The 19,161-nt window shown below is 42.8% G+C and overlaps 1 protein-coding gene across 4 annotated transcripts in view; it reads right to left on the bottom strand.

Annotated features, from left to right (window-relative positions):
- Positions 1 to 9,264, bottom strand: part of GLI2 (GLI family zinc finger 2) — a 205,656-nt gene extending 196,392 nt beyond the window's left edge. For 3 of the 4 annotated variants that reach the window (XM_067299278.1, XM_067299283.1, XM_067299282.1), the window contains exon 1: positions 9,197 to 9,264. The gene's annotated coding sequence lies outside the window, so the exon portion shown is untranslated. Of the gene's footprint in view, positions 1 to 8,761; positions 8,799 to 9,196 lie in introns of those variants that run through there. The other variant, XM_067299280.1, reaches the window with a different exon arrangement.
- Positions 9,265 to 19,161: the final 9,897 nt, after the last annotated feature.

The following is a 19,161-nucleotide window of genomic DNA, read 5'->3' as shown; positions in this document are numbered from 1 at the left end:
GGCACAACCTCCAGTGCTGCCCCTTTTCATCGGCGTCCGCTCGACACGGATCCAGACCTGCCTTTAGCTGCCCACCTCCCTGCCACATGCTCTGTCCCAGCCTGATGAACTCATCACCAGCCATCAGAGCACCGCTGAGTTTCTCAGAGTAAGTCCAACACATTGTTTAAACCTTAGCAAGCTCTACTAGAGGTCTAAGAGTAAAACGCAGAAGTACGGACGTTTTCTTGACTAGAAAAATAGAGATCAAGAACATTGCAGCAGGGTCTTTAGGTGCAGACTTTGCTGAGACAATGCAACTGCAATATGTACAATATTTTCCCCCTTCATTCCCTTTTCTTTGAAAATAATTGGGGAAAAGACCTCAACAACTCACCCACAAAATAAAACAAAGCCCAATAAATTAGCAATGGCCATGATTCAGTAGCACATTCATCACACTCAGTTTTATAAACTCTTAAAGTTCTGAGAAGGGAAGAATAAAGTTAGGAACAGAGTTATTGCAGAAACGAAGAAAATTAAGATTTGAAAATCTGACTTATTGTGATTGGAACAAAATCCCAAAATGCTGAAATTCTCTGCAAGAAAAATTTTAAAACAACCATGCTGAGCCTACTGGAAAATTGACTGTATTATTGCTACATTTCCTTTATAATTTAATGGAATCATGTTTTAAAATTCTAAATAGAAATTTGTATCAACACAAAACCCTTATTTAATTATAAAAACCTGAACTTTTAACACTGTTAGAAAAAGTTCTCATCTCCTACTTTTCCCACCGCTTTCTGACAAAACAGACCTGATTTTCCAAAAGGTTTTAATGTTGATGACATCAGATATTGGAATATGATTCCATCAAGAAGTCCTAGTCAGGAAATACCAAAGCTGTGGTTGCCAAAGCAACATAATTAACTTGATCGTGGTACGTACACTGTGCACCACTTCCCGAATGGCCCTTTAGCACCTTACTAAATCCTTCTTGAACGGCGTGTCAGGATGAATTTCTCCCGTAAGTTCTTCAGGAACACGCACAGGAGAATAAGAAAACAGTAAATGCCAAGCACCGTTCTGCTCACTGGCCAATAGTCCCATGGGAATGGACTGATCAAGGACTAATTCTTCCTTTGAGCCTACTCGCATGACTAATGGTTGGCGCAATCATGGAAACACACAGCCCTGCTGTGTGGAGCAAACGCATTTTGTAAAGCTTCACGTTTAATTCATCTACGTTACCAAAGTCAATGGAGAGTTTGGGGTTTGTTTCTTTTGTGGCATAATCAGGACAATTCGTACTACCTGGGCAGGGAAGACCAGCCGTTGAGGCTAAACCTTGACCCCGGGGTCACAAACTTCAAAATCTAAATATACTGTCACTAACTCAACATGTATAATGTATCAAAAATAAGCTCCTGTCTGTTCATTTGGAAAAAAAAATAAAGAAAGAAAAGAAAAAAAAAATTGAATGATGGGCTTTCAGCCTGTCATCAGACCACAGTGACCTCAATTTTTTGAGAAATAAAGTCAAAATCTATTCTTATCTTCCGAGATTCAAGATGTATTTATGTGTCAAACTTTCTCCACCTTGTCCTTAGCCTTTGGGAGCACACTAAAAATGATATCAAAGCCCGAAAGCCCTGCGATCTCATTCACATTCACCTTCGACCCAGAACGCCTACAGCTCTCACCACCTCCTTGGCTTGTGCTGAATCTACCCCGGCGACTGCAGGTCCCGGGAACGGCTCGCAGTGAGGGTTTCACAATGAAATACAGGCTACTTTGCATAGTGAGACTGTGCCACCCTGCTCAGTATTTTAAAGGCCCAAAAAACTTTATTTTGGCAGTTTTCTGCTTCCTTATATCCTTGAAAGATGTTTTACCAACATCATCTTCTCCCTTACACGCAAATATTTGAGTATTCTCTTTGAAATGTCTCTGTAGCATCTATAGGAATAAGATGCTGAATGCACACACTGATTGATTCTTTCTTAGCCATCAAGATGTGCTTACACAGCAACTACACACAGCAAATGCACACAAATCTCACATTTCACGTTTAAAAATATGAACATGCTGTGGTTTTTTTCACTCGAACATAATGAATGAGCTTAAATATTAGAACTTGAAATTATTAAGTAAATCATGGCACCTGTAAAGCTTCCATTTGCATAACATTAATTCATGATGGCATATAAAACAAATTCATCATTCTCACTATATTGTAGTCTGATTTATGTTGGAATGGGAAAAAATAAAAATCATGAGCACAAAATTATGTTGACAAGACGTACGTGCTCTTCGGAGCCCAAGATTTTTTTTGAAGCATCAAAACAACTAAATTACGGGAAAGAGGCCTGGGAGAAAGCATCTTTAAAAAATGAATAACACACTAGCGTCACACATACACACTCTCCAGTTATTAATGTCAAGCATGGTGAAGATACTCTAGAAAATCATTACCATTCATAGCTACTAACAGCCATTAAATTTCAATCAATTCAACTTAACACAAGTGTACTTCAGTAGCCCTTACAGTTCCTTATAGAGGTGGCTCAAAAAGTCCTGCCTGACTTATAGCATTGTCCAGTACACAAAGAGGCATTGCTAAGGATTGCTCTGAAAAGGGCGATCTTGGTGTTCGCAACCGATGCTCTTTTAACACCATAGCAATCAACAGACCTTTCTTTTAAGAAGGCACGATAAAAGGGGCTCTAACGGGACTGCGCGGGTCAGTCTGAAGGGGAGCAACATACTGATTTTAGCTCGGGGTACCGCTTCTCAGGCTGAAAAAAATGTGATGGGATCTTTTTAAGGCCTTTCAATGAATTTTAGTAACTGAATCAGACTGCTTCGAGCAGTACTAGACAACTTCCAGGTGATCCACTTGCTCCAAGAGAACATCCTCACTGAATGATCGGGCATTTAAAGAAAAAGCACTGAACTTCCAGCGACTGGATATTGAAAGCTCCCACTGAGGAATATAAAGTACAGAGCTAGGCCATTACAGCATCCCCTCCTCATCTGAATGGCATTTTTAACACTAGAAGTTTTTCCACCGCTCTTACGGAAATTAAACTGTGCAGCCCTCAAGTGCCCGTCCTGTGCAGATTTCCGGGGAGGACCAAGCAGTCCCCCGCCGCGGCGTACGTATTTGGGGCAACGTACAGCCCCGCAGCCGGCGGGTGACATGGGTGAGGGAGCGGGACCGCACAGCGCCCGTCACCCAAAGCGGCCGCACAGCTCCCACGTCGCAGCAGAGCGCCACAGGGAAGACACGCTACTCCGAAGAGATTTCATTAGTTTCACTCAAATGAATTATCTACAGTAAAACCCCACGTTTCACAGCAGATAGAAGTCTCTCTCTTTAATTTTCTTATAAACTGGAGCCCAGATTTTCCATGTAGGATTCATTCTGCCAGGCACAAAGTCCTCTCATGAGATTTAGTGGCAGTTCAAGATTGCAGGTGTGTATTCCCGCAGAACGGATAGTCACTCCGGTGCACAGAAAAACCAGATGCAGTCACAGATTTGCCCTCACTGTATCTGAAATTACACGCTACGCAAATACGGATGCCCTTCCGTGGCTTTTAGCTCATCCCTTAAAATATCACAGTTGATGGTACTACTCAGTACTGAAATATTTAGGACTATTCTACAAAACACTGTAGTTTTCCATCCCCTGGGATTTACACCATAGCATTTAGTTTAGATTAGTAACAGTGAAGTTCTTGGGAGTCAAGAAACACCCAAGCAATCTCACAAGCTGATATACACACCATTCTAACTCATTTCCCTACATTTACAGGCTACACGAAATGAAATGAAATTAATGTTAAAAAGGCCTTTATTTAAAAATCTTGCAGTGACAGGAACAAAAAGTGCCAGAGTTCAAGTAAATCATTCCATGGAAAATGTTAGCAAAGCTTAATCATACTGGAAGCCACATTTAATTACAGCTTTTTAAGTCCATCTGGGAAAAAAAGAAGAGACTTAAGTATGTCACCTGAGATGATCTAGATACTGAAACTATTTGTAAGTTAACAAAAGCATTAGCATCACAAAGCACTCTGGGGCAGCACCATGGTAAAGCAGATGTGTAATGAACAAGGATCACAGCACCAAAACAATCAGGACTGTAAATAACCACTACTAATCTGCAATCATTTAAATTTCGGTTTAATCGCTAGGCAGCAAATACATTTCATTCTTGCAGAGGTAAACCCGCTCTGCAGAATACACACGTTAAGGCATTTAGCTGGAGCAGCGACACAGTCAAGAACCGGAGTGTCAGGAGGGCACGGAGAAAGAGACAAGCGGCAGAGCTGGATTCGCTATGAGATCACACGCATTAAACGAACTTTTCCCGGGAACACAATTAATAATGCAGCCATCTCAACTGTATGTACTGTAAGTGCGGCAGGAGTGACACAATGACGCGCATGGGAGGCAAGAGGGTAGTGACTATAGAAAAAAAATTCAATCTAGTGCTAATGAATAAAAAGTTCCTTTTATTTCTCTGTTGTTTTTGGTTCATTAAATTTTCCACAGATTTGCAGAGAAGAAAACGTGATCAATAAACCTTGACAAAAGTGAACATGTGAAAAAGGCGAGAGAAAGGCACAGGAAGATAAAAGTGATATCCCGATCACAGATTTCAGAGGCAGATGACCAGAGCTTTGGGCTGCTGAATAATCTGAATAGACCATCATTTCTTTACAGCCTTTTACTTTCTTTTCCCTGACTGTTGGAACTCTTCATTCAATACAATAGTAAATGCACTAAAACTTTTTTTCTTATGCTAATGGTCGAAATCGGGCGCTCACAGTTAAAACACACTTCCCACCAACTTGTTTTCTTTTTTTAAAAAAAAAAATTAACCTATTCAAGTTAAACTAAAATGTCAAAGACAGCTTAAGGCTTACTCTCACCATTCCACAAAATTAATGGTTTTCTCCCCAGCAGATACAAAAAGAAAAGCCTGAATAAGGATAAAGCTGCTAAACTCTTTTCATATGAAAAAGAACACTTAGAAAGTAGAAAGAAATACATCCAGTACAAAGATCCTGATACCTACAGTTCTAATTTGTATTGTTTTCTCTCAGAATATTTCTAATTACAGAAAGGTGACAGCCAGTCTCAAATAATTGTGAAACGATGAAAAAAAGATTCACCGGTGACTAACGTATTTGGGCAGCCATGCCAATGACAGTACAATAAATGCTTCCCCTGATTGCAGTGGGGTTTGGATCAGACACCCAGGAACCTGTTTTCAACTGTACTTTCTAATTTGGGTGTCCACTTCTAGGCATTTCCACTTCTGAATTCCAGGATAGCAATAATTCCCCTCTTCTCTTCTCGCAGCACTTTTTAGCTTTTGTGGGCTGGGGGGCTCGTCGAGGAAGTGACAGGGTATGGGGCATTGTTTTGCAGTTTGCGAGTGTGAGCAAGAAAAAGTTCTGTGGCCTCTCCTGCACTATACATCTATTATGTATTTGCTTCCAACCGGAACTGGCTTGCACAAAATTGGACTCGGTATTTCCCTTCCAGTCACTTGTTCACAAGTGCCTCAACAGGCAAACTTGAAATTTTGCCTCTTCAACTATCAAAGTTAGCATACCAGACTCAATTCCCATTATACATATACTAAATATCACTGAATTTCCAAAAGATATATATCTGATATGCTGCTTACACAGACAAGTATTTCATGTATTATATGCATAAACACATATATTTGTGTGTGTACCTGCATATACATAGACGCACCCATGCATGATTTGCCTCCTACCACAATGCCTTCTCTCAGTCATTCATACGAGGATTAGTTCATTACTGCTGTTTTATTTGGCATTGTTTTAATTAATTCCCAAATACCTCTTGTTGTTTTGGTGTTCTTTAAAAGGGCCCTGGGAACAGAGCTGAAGCAAACAGCAGTAAACACTAAACACTGCTTAATGCTCTGTGGCAAGTTGTCCGAATGCACAACTGTTTGCAATATTTACCCAGGTATGTAAGGAGTGCGCAGCTCCCCAGCAATGCACTGCAACCTTTCCCGTCAGTGAAAGAGCGGACAAGGGAGAGGGCAGCTTAAACTAAATGTCTCAGCAGCAAGCGAGAAGTGCAAATATCACATTTCTATAAAGCCCTGGAAGCTTCACAGAAATGGAGTGGCAACTAATTAGTTTGATGCCACGGTCACATCTAATGTCCCTAAGTAGCTTCTTTGAGAAAAAACTCACTGCCTTGAAATCCTTGGCCAGATTATTAAGTGGCGGCTTTGTGACGAGGCAATAGATAGGTGTTTGCTGCGCAAATACATACAGATTTTGGTGACTGCTTACTGAATCCACTGCCTTCGCTAATCTGCACTGGAAACTTCACTGTGAACAGAGCACTTCTCGGGGTACAAAAGCATGAAGTATTTGTGTATCTTTCGGACTGCAGGGCAAACAACTGGCTTACAGTAGGCCACCAGCAACAGGGGCAGGCAGTTAACCGAGCGTCCTCTGAACTCACCAGCACAGAATGAAGCTAATTTTTGTGTTATGCGGTAAGATGCTCTACCATATCCTTAAACAGAAAAGAAGCGGCCTGGAAACTGGGAAACTAATTTTAAAAAGTCAAAATCCCTAAAAGAGAAGTATCAAGAAAAATACTTTGAAGCTACACAGTGCTGTAACAAGCCCATACAGCTGAGACAAGGTCTCGCTGAAAGGGAAGTTGCTGGTGTAAGCCGTTAGGGCCCTTAGAATCACAGAAACCATAGTCAAAAATAGTTAATTGCCAGAAAAGTCTCAATCGCATTTCAAAACTGTGCTGAAACCTGCTCATTATATAACACGATGTTGCAAAAAAAAAAAAAAAAAAAGCTGTCTTATCCAAATGTGACTTTAGTATTCAGTGTGGCATTAGGGAATGCAGGCTGTTGTGTACTAGATATCTGAGGTCGAGTTCTGTTTTCTTTAATACAAGTATAAACTGGCATAGCTTCAATGAAACTACTCCAGATTTATACTGGCATATGCATCTAACTCAAATTCTTCTAAGGCTCTAATTTTTCTCTAAATGAATGACCTAACACAAACAGTATTTGTCCATCTGTATGCATCCCCTTTGACACACTGGAGGAAAAAAAAAAAAAAAAAGGAGAGACATTGAAAGGAAGTTGGAAACAGTCCTCAAGATCTGTTTTTCTTTGAAGAACAGCAGTTACATTTCTGGGCACTTCAAAGTCACATACTTTAAGCAATAACAACATTCAAGATCAAGTGAATCTTACCTCACCTTGCTTTAAAGATTAGCTCTTTCACAAACACACACTAGAGGCTTGGATATACACATATCCATAGATTAACAGTTCATCTTTAGTGGATCAGGCACTTCTTAGTACTACAGACAGGTCATATTTTCAATCAAATGCCAAATTTCCAAGAGTTGTTTACAGGAGAAAAGCCAGAATGAATTTCATTCACTTTTTAAAACTTGTCAGTTTTGTAATTATGTTCAATATGACATTTTTATTGCAATTTGAAGTTTGACAGGTGTCAACATTTCCTGACGTTCCAGCCAAAATACAAATTACTGTATCCACCCATCAGAAAATTTGAACCAAACTAATTCACCAACTGTAGTCGCTATATGCAATAATTACCATGCATTTCAAACATCCCGGGAGCATAAACAATTATTTAGCAGGATCCTCTCTTCCAAGTGAATGTATAGCATATACAGAACTTTGTTTTTCTTCTGGCAAAGTTAAGCAAATGAGGTTCAGAACTTAATTTTTAAGTAAGGTAGCTAGAACAAACAGATCAAATCAGCAAGTCGTGTAACAAATCAGTCTATTCCCCTTCTGTATATTTTGAATTTCATGGTTTATTTACTTTACTTTTTTGGCACTAACTCCACAGTGCATGCCAATACAATATTTGTTTAAATGCTATTTTATGCAGCACGCTAGTCAAACGTTTACTTTCAAATTCTTGTACATCCCAAGAGCCTCAGTTGCAGGGGAAAAAAAAAAAAGGAAGAAAAAAGAAAAATTGAAGGGGAATGGCAAAGGGGGAGGACGAAGTTTTACAACTACTCCCTTTATCTGCGGCTGCAAAAATATAAACATCACATGCCAATAAAACGCTGTTTTCTGTGCGTGCAGAGTCCGGAATGGTACGAAATATGGGGAGATCGGGAGAAATGACTAAGGCGCGAATTTCGCCCGCAGCTCCGCAGCCCAGGCTGCGGGTCCCCGCCGGCCCGGGGCGCTCGGCCGGGCGGGCAGCCCCCGGCCCCGGCCCGCTCCCCCGCGGCGGCGCAACACGCGCGCCCGCGGCCGCCGCTGCCCCGCACCGACGGGGAGCCGCGGCCCTGCCCGGCGCCTCCCGCGGGACAGAGCGGTTCCCGCGCCCGCGGAGCCGGGTTTCCCGGGAAGCGATGGCCATCACCGGAGGGAGAGCGGGCACCTAGAGGAGCCCCACTCCCCCCCCCCCCACCGCCTCCCCCGTTTCTTTAAAGCCACCGGGTCCGGGGGAAAACTCGCAACTCCCTAAGTCCTTAATAGGATTGGAGCCCAGTTCCCTCCGAGCCGCTCCTCAGCGCACAAGGATCAAGTTGCAGCAGCGAATTTTTTAAATTCCTCAGCAAATATACTTGTCGAAAGATTGCCCCTTCCCGAGGGGGGCGAGAAACGGGGAGGGGGCAACTCAAAAAAGAAAAAAAAGAAAAAAAGGAAAAAAGAGCAGAGGAAAAGAGAAAGCCGGAGACTCACGGATGGCCTGCGGAGGGAGCCGCGCCGTCCTCCGCGGCGGGCGGGCGGGCAGGCAGCGCGTCCCGGCGCGCAGCGCAGCGCAGCGCGGGGTGTCACCGCCCGCCGCCCCGCGACGGCCCCGCCGCGGCCGCCCGGGTCCCGGGGGGGCGGACACGGACACACACACACACACACACACACGCACACGCACACCGCACACACACACACACGCACACGCACACCGCACACAGCCGCGCGGTGCCCCGCAGCCGCCGCCCCGTCCCGCTCACCTGCGGGGGGCCGGTCCGCGCCCCCGCCGCCCCCACAACCTCCCCCCCCCCGGGCACCTCCGACAACGGCGGGGGGGAAGGGAGAGAGAAAGCGAGGGAGGAGGAGGAGGAGGAGGGTGGAAAAAAAAAAAGCACAATAAAAAGCTACAATAAGCATCAACTTTACCCAAAAAGCGGAGCAGCAAGTTTTCAGCAGGCGAGCGGTTGCCGCGGAGCCGGGCTGCCCGTCCGGACCCCCATCATAAACTTGGGGGAGGGGGGCGTGGGAGGGACTTTGCCTCCGGCCTTCCCTTTTGTGCCTCCCCCCTGCGCTCCTCGCCAAAAGCTGCCGCCCGCGCCGGCTGCGGCGCCCCCCGCGCCCGCGCAGCGCCCCGCGTCCCGCCGCGCCGTCCCGCGGCCGCGCACACGCTCACCTACCTACCCACACCGACCTGTGTGCACTTATATATATATATATATATATATATATATATATACACACACACATGCGCGCACACAGAGGGTGAAGTTTAGCAGCCTGCAGGGAAAGAGGCTGGAGCGCTTTCAAGCCCTGACACAAGAGGAGAAAGAACTGCGTTTGGGGGTTGTTGGGTTTTCTTTTTTCTTCTTCTTCCCCCACCTTTCAAAAAAAAAAAAAAAGGTGTCGGTGGGAGCGGGCGGACCGCTGCGCGCTCCCGCCCCCCTCCCGCGGGGAGCCGCCGCGTTTGGGGCCCCGCGGGGGCTTTCCCGCAGGCGGCGGGGGGACCCCCCCCTCCCCTCCCCTCCGCGTCGCGGCCGGCTGGTGGGAACCTGCGACCCGACACAAAAAAACCCTTTCCCGGGAAAAGAAGGCCCCCCCCCCCCCGCCCTAGTCAACAAAAGTTTGGGCTTGTGCGGATTTGCTTCAGCACAGGCGGGGAGGCGCCTTTTCCTCCTGCTCTGGTTTTTCTCCGCGGGGCTGCGCCGCTGCCCGGGCGCCGCGGCCGCGCAGAGCCCCGCGGAGCCGCGCCGCCGCCGCCAGCGCGTGTGGGGCTCGGGCAGCCTTTCGGTAAGTGCTCCCTGCACATGCTTCCTTCAGCACGGTCACTAACCTCACCTGAGCCTGTTATTTATTTTCATCCTCGCGTTTTGGGACCCAGGCGGTGAGAAGAGGGAAAATAATTTCCAAAAAGCACCCTGCTCCGATCCCAAATAGCTGCACTTTCGCGCTGATCTGGTGCATTAACACTAATACGGACGAGGAATGCAGCAGTTTCACCTTGGAATCTGGCCAGATGGGGCTTCATACTTGATTTGTTTTGATTTCTTTGGCTATGGAATCTATCAAAAGTTTAAAACGCAACCAGATGCTCCTGGGGAGGGTCACCCTGTTGTACCTTGGAGCAAGCTGAAACTCCCCATATCATCAGGGTATCCGACTCTGGCAGGATTATGTCCAATACCATGGCAACCACATCAACCCCCAGCTTCGCTTTCAGTCCCTTGGGCAGTGTTAACATTTGCCAGTGGATTTGCCCAACACAAAGACCAGGTCTGGGCAAGCAGGAAAATGAGCTTTATGCCACTCAGAAACCTTCCTCTTCTAGCCTGTTCAACATGCAACCTGGTTGGACCCCAAGCTCTAGCCCACAGTTTTAATCCTCTGTAAAAACCTGCTACTAATTCTGGTGCCTTCTGTTTGAAAGTTTGCACGCCCCTTTTTTTGGGATGGCATTAGAGGGCTGCTGTTAAGAGTGACAACTGGCTCCCCATGCATCCCAAATTCCCATTTGTTCCATTCAGATGAACTTGGGGAAGGACTGCAAGGCAACAAGTTATTCTGCCAACCACCAACATTGCAGCAGCTTTTTTCTTTTCTTTTCTTTTCTTTCTTTCTTTCTTTTTTTTTTTTGTCAACAACTAGCATGGGCCTACTGTCTAGTCTAAAGAAGTTCCCTTCTTCCACCATTACATGCACGAAGTCCGAAATGGCAAAGCAATTCAACCCTACCCCGTGAGGATGGAGAACTTTTTGTTAGGAGTTTCATTGCACCTAGTAGTGAAGAGCACACCACAATGGAGAGAGGGGTTTTGGTTACCAGAAGTAGGAACAAACCAAAGCTTTGATCTTCAGAAAACAAAGCCCACTTGTATTCCCAGGTTACTTTTCCCAGGGAAGGATGACCTGAGAGCTCAGGAGGTGAATTAGAATAAGAGGTTATCGGACAGACCAAAAAAAGAATCTGGCAAGAAATCAACTGGTTCGATATGTCCTAAATTCTTGCTGTATACTTATAAACACATGCTCATCCAGACTGTCGCCTGAGCACATTTTTAAAACTCAAAAGCAGGAGGGAATTAAAGGATCAATCTAGAGCAGTCATGTAGTTAAGAAGGACTGTTTTCTTTCCTGAATTCATATGTGTAAATCTTTTAGAAGATGGTGACTTTCAAGACTAAATGGAAACTCCTCCTTTTTGTCAGAGAGACAGCAGCTGGATTTTTTTTTAGAATTTTGAGTTGGCTTTTACAGTATCCAACTGCTGTAGCTCGTCAGTTCTTCCCTCTGCTACTCTGTTCGTTGAACTGTCCTCTCTTAATCTTCCATAGGTGTCTGAGATTAAGTAGATGACAGCATGACTGACATTTGGTATACATAAAAGAATCAAAATATGAGCAAGGGGTCAAAGTGCAGCTCTTGCCTCTGGTCTTCCCTCCTGATCTTGTACAACCAGGTGGGGATGGAGCCAAATAGGGCTATAAAGATATATGAAGAGGTATGGTTACTATACCTAGCTGTAGCATGTGTGTGTGGATATAGAGAATATATCTGAAAATGTTCTGGACTAAAATAAAAGGGGTTTTAATCAAAATGTCAAAAAAAATCTCTCACAGTGATAAAAGACTGACATACCACCAGCTCCAGGATTGCTAATCTGGGATCTGTCTCGCTCCCATTAGGTTAATGGAATGATTCTGATGAAGTGTGGTGGAAGTTGGATTGGCCTCTGAAGGAATAAATGTGGTTTTAAAAATTTTTGATACAGTACTGAAAGAGAATTGTAATTTTTTGTTAAAGAAGATGGTTGAAAAACCAATGGGAAGTGTTCCATTCTGTTCTGCTCACTTCTATAGGACTTATTTCTATAACTCTTCATAGATCCTCATGACAAGCTAAAAAGTCCACTTGAGCATTCCGAAGGATACACATGGGTAGAAGTTACCTGCAAAATTCACATTTAAATACACTTCTCTTTTAGAATGAAGACAATAGTTACATGAAGGATTATCATCAGAAGACAGAGACCTGAAATGGTGTTTCATGCAACACCAATATTTTTATTGCATCTGGTTTAATTCCATGTCGGCAGTACCATGTGATCAGTTCTGCTCTGATTTAAACAATTGTACCAGCTCTGAGGTCAATAAAGTGGCACCAAACCTGAATGCACCTCATACCTATAAAATATAATTAATCTCAATCATATTTAGTAAATTAACAATGAAGTGTGCGATGCTGGCCAGGTATTTGCTGGGAGAATGGGAAGATTTTTGGCACAATATATTCACTTCTTTTTTTAAAGTAGCCCTGTTACCTGGGGGAAATTGTAACTGTGAGGAGACAATAAGACAATACTCATCAGGATGATATGCAGTTTTGATTCCTATCTGCCTAGATGTATGTGTTGTCTCTTGTTTAAAACTTCCATGGTAAGTTCCTTGAGGCAGGTGCCATCTTACTCAGTTCTGCATTTTGATTAAGCCTTATATATTTTTTTCTCTCTCCAAAGCATACATGCAAGTATAACTTAAGTGCAAATTTCCTGATGGCCTCATTTTTGTTCTTTTTTTTTTGCACTGGAAGGATCCATTCTTCCCAGGTTTAATCTATATTGGATCAAGAACATTGAACTGATGCCATAAACTTTTCTGTAAGTTTTCTATGATTATGAAAACCTACTATCACGCTACATCAACACAGGAGGTGGTATTTTTATTTACTGCAAAACTGGCCTGGAAGCCCGCCTTTTGATTTCAGGGAACATGTAAGACCTTATTCAACTTTAAACACAAACTGAAACATCCTGCCGAAACAGAACCTTATTCACGTGACTACAAGCAATGAAATTACTGCATCATAAAATGATAAGCAAACTATTTGAATCCACATTCACAATGAACTAGGAGTATACACACCTTCACCTACCTGTCTCATTTGAAGGACAGAAGCTTCTCTAAAATGCACGGACTCGGTCATGTCTCAGCAGTTTTCAGGCAGAGTCCTACTCCCAGCAGCTCTTGCCAGACCCTGCTCATTCACAGAGTGCGCAGGCGTCCCTTCTCTGGTTCAGATCTAAAACATTTTGCTGTAAGAGCAGGAATTCAAAGCTCGAGCACCCAAACTGTAGAGTTTAACATGAAAAGTTCAGGTTTGGGTCTGTGCCTTTCACAGCGTTTCCCGTTGTAGAGAAGACATATCTCAGTCACCCGAGGAGAAGAAAATAACGGGCACTGCAGAGAGGAAAGCATTGCTCTTTTGCAAGATGTGAGCATAAAATGCACAGTTTTTAAGGGATGTTCTTTTCTCATGGTCCTTTGCAGTTTGTCATTTTTTATTCCTCTTCTCCCTGTCTTTCTATCCACAGCCACTTCGGTTAGCGAGGGGATGGGGTACAACGCTTTGTCTGCAGGTCTGGGAACGGGAGAAGGGCAGCACACCAAGCCGGCACTGCTCCTTCCGGACTTTCACTGTCCTAAACAAAATGTTTTATTTGATGAGGAGCCAGAAGACAATTTTCTTCCCCAGGACTGATTGGGTTAATTGGATGTCTTTGTCTCCTTAGAAGAAGGCAGGGGGTGAGATGCCCAAAATGGTAACCGTGGTACCTGTACCATACCTCTTCGTGGGATTGTGCGAAGCGCTACAAATGCTGGGAGTTAGGCAAGGTCTGGAAATAAGAACACAGCCACCGCTACAAAGTTAACTAGTCTTGTTGGGTATAGAAGCCATGTCTACATTTCATCAGGGAAAATTAAGGAAAAGACTTTACATTCACTTCAGAGATCAAAGAGAAAATTTCTTGGGTTTTGTAGAAAAACAGAAATCCCGATCAATAGAAAATGTGCAGTCTGATGCTTTATACATGATAGTATACATGATAGTATATACACTGATTGATAATTTGATAATTTACACTAATCTGCCCCAATATTAGACCAGCAAAACATTATCTATGGTGGCCAGTGATGCTAATAAAACTTGGCTTGCCCCTCCTTCTCTCTCCCAAAAGAAACATTACCCATTTAACCTTTACATTTCCATAAATTAAGATACATATTTCCATAAATTAAGGTACATCACACTTATCTAGGGCCAGATAATGAGTCCCTGATAAAGCTGGAAAGGGAATCCCAGTTCCTAGACCTGAGTTTAGCCTACTAGATAGTTGTTGTCTCAAAAAGAAATTCTTTGTCAGAGCTTGGTCGTCTTTGCCTCTGCCCTGACTTTTAGGTTATTTAAAGTGTTTGAAAACATCTCACCTTATTTGCTTTTGTAAGTCACCTCTTCTAAGTCTTTCCAACCAAATATAAATCTTCAAGTTGAAATTTCAGCAAAATCACAGACCATTGCACTAGTCCTAGTTTACAGGACCAGTTACAGTCCTAGGCTGTAAAGGAATAAAAAGATTAGGAACAAGCATATGACCATATCATCCACATCTCAGATTTCGTATGTCCTGAGGGCCTCTTTCTCAAGATAGTATCTGCTACAGTTGTGGAATATCTGACAAAATTGTATAACAGTTAAGATTTTTAAAAGCAGCTCCTGATATTCAGTGGTCAAATTTTTAGATAGAGATACTCTGCCTTTTTTTGAAAACCAGGTCTCTGAGTTGTCTCAAGTCAGGCATCCAAAATACTAACTCTTTACGGTAAATCTTGACTAACATCTTACGATGATGAACAAAAAATGGGGACACAGGTATATGAAACTGCTGACTGAACAGCATGAGATATCTGAAAAATCTATCATGCAAATGTGAATTTCCATTATATTTGGTGAGTAAACCAGTGACAATATCATCTGGAAATAGTAGGACCCTAAATTCCTAAATAATAGCCCTCATATTCTACTGCCCACAGAGGTCCAGCCTACCTTTGCTGAAGAGACAAGTAATATTTGCAATCATGCCTAATATATTTCAAATCGGTTATACTGTTTATAGATTACTTATGTCAAAACCAGTGAATTCTCTGGTGTGCTTTAGGATTTATGCATTCTAGTTCTTTGCAAGGTTTGTTCTTATTTGTTGCTACCTGCAAAAATATATCTCTTGGCCCCAATTCACAGTGGAACAATGTTAGGTCATTATTCCTTGAATTGTTAGGCTGTAAAGAAGCAATTTCTCACTAACCTGTGACACAGGAAATTGTGATTCTGATGTCAGGTCATTTCTGGAGTTCCTTTTACAACAATCTGTTTTTCTGTCAGCAAATGACATTTATGTATTATTTTCAGAAAGTGTAGGCCTTAGTATGTTTGTTTGTATACATTCAATATTTCTCTTCTGCCTCTTATTCTGCCTTGCCTGGAGTTTTAATATATGGTTCAATTGATAATATATTTATTTTGATTGATAGTGCAAATACCTAGTAGCTGAAACTAGTGCTGCTTTAAAGTGTTTCTCAGGGTAGTTGAGCTTCCTGCTTTTGTTTTCACTTTTTTTTCTTTTATGAGATTTCTTTTAAGAGGCATTGTGACGAATGATTAATGCTTGGATACCCCTTTTCTGTAAATTCGCAGCTGAACTTAGTGTGCCGTGAGGTGCTCCTTGTGACTGGAACCCAACCCAAACTGCCACCATGGTCAGATTTTATATCCTGCAAAATAGGGTTTGGTGTTAGGAACTGGAGTCAGCAGTTAGGCTCCCAACTTCCTCTTATGATAAGAAAATAGATACATTTTACCAATATACTGCAGCCCAATGCAAAGAGTTGTTTTATTGTACTCATTTGCAATTGGGTAACACGTGAAACATTTGATAGATGACAGCGTGCATATGTTTTACAAATAAATATGCATATTGACTACCCAAGAAATAGTTTACTAGCAGAGTACGTTTTAGATATACTTAGGGAACTGATGCTATAAAGTTATACATCCACAGAGACAAAAGTTATTTCCATTGAAATGCACAGCATCAAATCCTTCCACCGAATTGCTTAACCATTTCTCTCTCTCCTTCCTATGGTATTGGTTCTTAGGATAATAAGTACAGATAGCTACTTCTATTACCTTTATGAATTCCTTTCTTCCTGAAAGATCCAAAACATTTACAAAATGGAGCCTAAATCCTGCTGGCTTTACACACAAGAGATGCTCTGTGCATCTCTCATGGGCTAAGCAGATGGGATATAGTCCCTGATGATAGATAATATGCTATATTATGTAGCTATACACAAGATAAATGTGCAGCTTCTATACATTAGAATCACATTGAATACCACTGCAATGTGAGTGTCTTTTGTGTAAATGCAGTTGCTATTTAATAATCCAAGAGAATTTAGACCTGTTACTGTATTTACAGAATGATGACATAAGCTGAAGATGACTAGCAATGACCAAATAAACTTTCATTGAAAGTCTGAAATGCATTTCTGCCACATTCTAACCATTCACTCATTTCAATCCATTGTTTCCAATGCATGGATTTAAATTGAGCTTTCCAAAATCGAATACAAATTTCGGCATTCCTACTAATAAAAAAAAAAGGCTAAAGAAGTCCCACTCATAGGGACATTCAAATTTGGCATGGACAAAACACTAGAAAATATACTGTAGTAACAACCTCGCATGAAAGAAGAGAGATTGTTTACATTACTAATATGTAGTTTATTAATCCCCAATTTCCTCAGAATCAGCAATCACAAAATCATTTAGCATAAAACTACAGGGGAGAAAAACATGATATTACATTGATATAAAAATGTAGGATACACCTGGTTCTGTAGTAATACGACCTATTAATAGGCCAATTAATCTTATAGTATCACTGAAAATTCTCAATTCCAGCTAGCAGAGACACTATGACATAACCTAAATTCTAACTATCATGTGGTGAGCATGAAAGAAAAAGTGGGCATCACGGTGGGCGCAGGGGGCGTTTGCAGTATTGGGCCCCTCATTTGTGAGGCTGTTGCGCTAGGTTTTCTCTCTATGAGTGCAGAGGGAGAAACTTGTCCAAGAATCACGCCAGAGTACCTAAGTTAGGCTGTTACAGTGAATCTCTCTTTGGAGGAGCCGTGCTCCCCAAGAACGCCCAGGCTGCCCAGGGGACCCAGATTCCCTGTGTGCGGTGCTTAAGGTGTGAGCACCCCTGTACTGACCACTCAGATTACTATCGATCCAAACAGCCACACTCCTCTCTGCAAAGATCATCTCAAGATGTTGACAAACACTGAATACAGCCAAGTCGCCCTGACTTTATTAAAAAACTCCCAACATCAGAAAGAATACAATTTAAAGTCCTTCTGTTGTTTGGCCCCAGCACTCCTAAGCAGCAGTAGGGCCGCCCAGAAGAGCGCTGGGAACCCACAGGCTCTTGGTGCAGCCCAATATCATGCTCCATCCTAGGGCTTTTCTCAACAGGCCTCCCACAATGTATCTGAAAAACATGCAATATTCTGATACAAACATCTTTAACCTGTCAAACATTTTTATTATGCCAGAATAATACTATTCCCCCCCCCTCCCCGACCATGTAAGAATAAATTCTGGTAAAAGTAGTCAGGTTACATATACATATACATATACCCTGAAGGATTGTATTTGTCCAGCCTTTTCCTCAGTTTTCAGAGAAGATTACAGTTACCATTTTAAGCGTGCATCACCTTTGAATGGTATGACAGCAAGACAGTGAGTCTACTGAATATTAACAGCACTTTCCACCAGCCTATTTTGGGTCCCTCACCTTCCTGAGGGTGTTATGCAAACCCCACCTCAGTGTTTCTGTTCAAATGCTCTCTGATCAATGCCCATTTTCTCCAGCTTATCTAAAGAGTTAATTGCCCAAAGTTCTTTAATGATGGATGAATCCAGAGGAAAAAAAACAAAACAAATACAGAAAAAGAAAAAGGTTAGAAATGATGTAACATGAGACACTGTATACCCTATAGTCAAAAGGTAGAAAGCACAAATTGTATTATAGGAGAACAACTCAATTAAGGAGTGATGCAGGTGGAACCATGAGAAAGCCCACAACAAACAAAATCTGCAATTCAAAAGACCAGAGTGAGCACTAGCGTTTTGTATGGGTGCAGCTTCAGAGGAAATGGGCTCTACTAGCTAGAATGCTTTCCTAGGTGCTGCTCTGCTTCAATCACAGATGTGCTGCATGACATTGCACAACTGGTACCCGAGCTTTGGAGCTGCAGGTTTCCCTCTCTCCCACCACCACCTTTGAAGAGAATTATTCTGAGCTTTAAAACATTCAGCTTTTGTGAAGTGACTTGAGATAGCTGAGCAAGAAGGTACTACAGAGGTTCAGAGCATCACTGTTTAATTTGCTCTGGTGATAGTCACTGGAATTACAGAATAGTAGGAGTGGGACCTGCACACTTCTATTGCAGTGTCAACAATACAGTCACAGAAATTAAAGTCAAAGAGCAACTTTGAGCAACTCTAATTAACTCTCGTAACAGGTCAGCAAGGGGAACTCAGCCTCCTGAAGTGCAGCCAGCAAAACAGAACTTTTCAGTGATGCTCAAGAGCTCCTTGGGATGCTGTGGGGACTCTTATTGCAGAAAGCCTGGAGGTAGAGCTGGGAATGAATTACATATTTTGAAAAAATACATCTTCCTAGATTTGAACTGGTAATCACATTTCTTTGACCACACCAGGCTCTGGAAAGGATACTCCAGTTTATGTTCATACAGAAAGGGTTCATAAGATCTTTTGGAAACAAAGTGGTCAGAGTCCCACCTTGCACTTCGTCTGAAGGATGTCCAAGCAAACATTGCCTTCTTGCGTCATGCTGGGGCATCAGTTCAATGCTGAACCAGCGGGAGGCCTGCCATCAGCTGAATCACCAAGACCACTTCCTGCAGCTCCTATGTGGTCCTTGAGGTATCCAACCCCAGAGCGACACTGACCTTGCCTGACCTTGGAGGGCT

This window comes from Apteryx mantelli, chromosome 6 (assembly GCF_036417845.1).
Source record: "Apteryx mantelli isolate bAptMan1 chromosome 6, bAptMan1.hap1, whole genome shotgun sequence".
Classification (NCBI taxonomy): Eukaryota; Metazoa; Chordata; class Aves; order Apterygiformes; family Apterygidae; genus Apteryx; species Apteryx mantelli.
Note: the sequence above shows the minus strand (reverse complement) of the source record. Positions and strands in the feature narration are given on the sequence as shown.